This window comes from Cantharellus anzutake, assembly GCF_015039405.1.
Source record: "Cantharellus anzutake strain C23 chromosome Unknown EI90scaffold_149, whole genome shotgun sequence".
NCBI classification, from domain to species: Eukaryota; Fungi; Basidiomycota; class Agaricomycetes; order Cantharellales; family Hydnaceae; genus Cantharellus; species Cantharellus anzutake.
In genome coordinates this window covers 44,261-47,336 of record NW_024067099.1, presented here as the reverse complement: position 1 = coordinate 47,336, position 3,076 = coordinate 44,261, and positions in this window count along the sequence as shown.

The following is a 3,076-nucleotide window of genomic DNA, read 5'->3' as shown; positions in this document are numbered from 1 at the left end:
GTGAATTATCGGTAGAATGTAAGAAGGCTTCGAACGTTGAAAGAGACCATGGAGGTGTTGGTGAATCAGGGGTCGGAGTGGGAGGTATAGTGGTGGGTGGCGGTTCAGTGGGTGTAGGGTCGATGTCGGTAGGACAGACGACAGTGGCGGAGATGTCACCCGAGAATTTGATGCTTTCCCCAGGAAGTTCGTGTGGCGCTCCAGGGAGCTTTGTCTGTCTGGCGGTCAGTTCGGGTGCAGCCAAAAGCTTAGGTGCCAGTGTTGACGCGGTCGCCAGGACAGCGGCGGCGAGAGAGGTAACGGGGGAGGCAGCAGAAACGGGAACGGGGGTCTCGTCTCGTTGTTGATCATTCGTACCATCTCGGACGGCTTCTTCTTCTCCTCCTCCTGGAAGCTCATCCTCGCCCTTGATCTCTGCAGGCATCACGAGTGGGGTATTTGGCATGGAAATATATCGAGGACGACCATATTTTGCGTATATCCGTAATAGTTCCTCTTTCGATAACGTAGACTAAAAAAAAAACACACACACAAAGTTAATGACATGACGAGCTCAAAAAGTCAACGGCCCCCCCATTGGAAGACGGCCTTAAGACGCACCTTTTGGGATTCCCGCATAAACCTCTCAAACACTTCAAAAGTAAACTCTGGCGAATCTCCCATGGCGTCATCGTAGATGGCAGCGATATCGGGTCGTGCCCTCAACAGCTTGACAAAGTGACGGAAATCGGCAAAATCAAGGAAACCCCTCGACTGCGAATCCGCTTGCTATAAAAAAAATTAAAAAATTAAAAAAAAATTAGTGTTCCGAATATGCATTACCAGAATCCCGTCTCTGAACTCACCATGAAGCAATTCAACAACTCGCTCCGAGGAGTAGCGATGTTCAACCTCCTACACATCCTCTCCACTTCTTGAAAATCCAACTTGGCATCCCCAGTCGAATCCGCACCCTTCCAATAAAGTTTCTCCCAAACTCTCTGTCTAACCTCAGCGTTCGCATCTCCCAATCCACTCATCAACTCTTGACGCAAAGAGAAGAGTTTTCGTAAGATCACGTTCCACATTCTGAAGACGTCGTCGCTTAGAGAGACCATGTGGAGGATCTTGTATTTTCCATCTCTGGCGTAGACGAGTGAGATCCATCTTGGTTCGTAGTCTGCTGAAAGACGGAGTTGTTCACGATGGTAGGACGTTTCGGGACCGGTGCGGATCTCCTTGATGTGCTCGATCGGGACTGCAAAGGGGGTGGATGATGACCAGTCAGTATGTGTGAGACGAAAATATATGGCAAGCAGGAGCAACAGAGAATTTTGACGAGATGAGAGATGAGATGCCAAGGTACTCACGAACTCCGTACCTATTCGACTCCCAAATGACTTGACCCAGATCTGGATCGAGTCGAAACATCCTCATCTTGAGTTGCTTAGAGCTCACTTTGAGCATCGGTGTTCCAGTCTGCAACAACGCAGGAACTTTCAACTCGGCTTCATCTACGCTCGCATCGCTCGTGATGTCATGACCGGCAGCTTTAACAAGCCGAGGAGGAGGAGAAACAGGTTGATGATGATGATCCTGCTGCGATCGAGGATATTGTTCGTGTCGAAACGATCTCCTACGGACGATTGAATTACTGCCACCACCACCACCACCCCCTTCTGAACCACTTTCCGCTATGGGATTCCCAGATACGGGGGGTCCTCCGCCTGAGCCTAAGCCTGAGGGATGATCGAATTGAGGACGAGAGGTTTGTGTAGTAGGGGAGAGGAGCGATTCGGCGGCAGCAGGCATAATAGCGAAAGGTGATGATGATGATGCTGTGTCTGATTTGGAACGACCGTGTCGAGTCAATGAGAACGAAGAGGTGATATGTTTGATTGAGGACGTCACGCTGGGAGGAGACTTTTTGATGGTCGGACTTGTGTATACGGGGTATTTGTCCTTGTTGTTTTTATCTTTACCTTTACCTTTGCCTGATGTTGGCGGGCTGCTGCCAGTGCCAGTACCAGTACCAGTACTAGTACTGCTTGCGACCAAAATGGAAGAGTCACGCCCGGAAGGACTGAAGCTGGTAGAAGCAAACTTTGATGATGATGACGGACTTTCCGAAGAGCTACCGTTAGGTAGGATGCTCCCCGCAGTAGCCTTGATCCTCGTCGAGATGGAGCGAGAAAGTTTGGCCGCTGAACGAAGTACCTGGGTGCGTCGTTCGATGATGTCTGGGATTGGTCCGACGGTGCTGGAGTTTGGAGGAGGAGTGGGTGATGACTCCATTCGCTCAAAATGGGCCATGGACACGTTTGTGATTTAGACAACTCCCGGGTTGGATGACGAGGAGGGGGATCGTGGACGTTGAGGAGAAAGCAGCATGGAGGGAGGGAGGTTTAAGAGGACATATGTAAAACAACGCGCGTTAGGGTTATAGGGTGGAGAAATATAAGTGATGAGCATATCAAAAAAAGATAATCCACGCTTTTTTTGGGCGCCTGGTTTGAAACGTTTGCACAGCCAGGGCGCGGGTCCATGAACAACGTTTATTTTATTTCAAAGTGCAATATGGAGTAACATTAGACCAACCACAGAAGAACGATACATTTTCATTCTTCTGACATGGTGGTGGTCAAAGGGAGGGGCTTGCCATACCGATTACCATTCCTCAGCCCTCCAAGCCTAATTCCATGTGAAAAAGCAACCCAACCAACCAACTAACCCAACGACTGCTTATCGAGTGGTCAGGATTACATGTGACCGCAGCGCGCTGCAACTTGAATTGAGCACTTTGTCCCCGGACTGAATGTCCATATGGAATCACCGTTGCAAGTTCTTCCCGGCGGTATACCAAAAAAGGGGTGCGCCGGAATATAATTTCAAAGCAGAAAGACCTCCTCAAATGATTGACTTCCAAGTACTTCCCCAGCGCAGCAACTCAATTCCCACCCAGGAAACTGAATCATCAGCACAATTACATACATACCACAAACCCATTCACCTCGAAAAATGGGTTGCCCCTTTTCCTTGGTACAAAGGCCCGCGGAATTAATATGCTGAGAGGAAGAGGCGCGGTGACTGGGAAGCT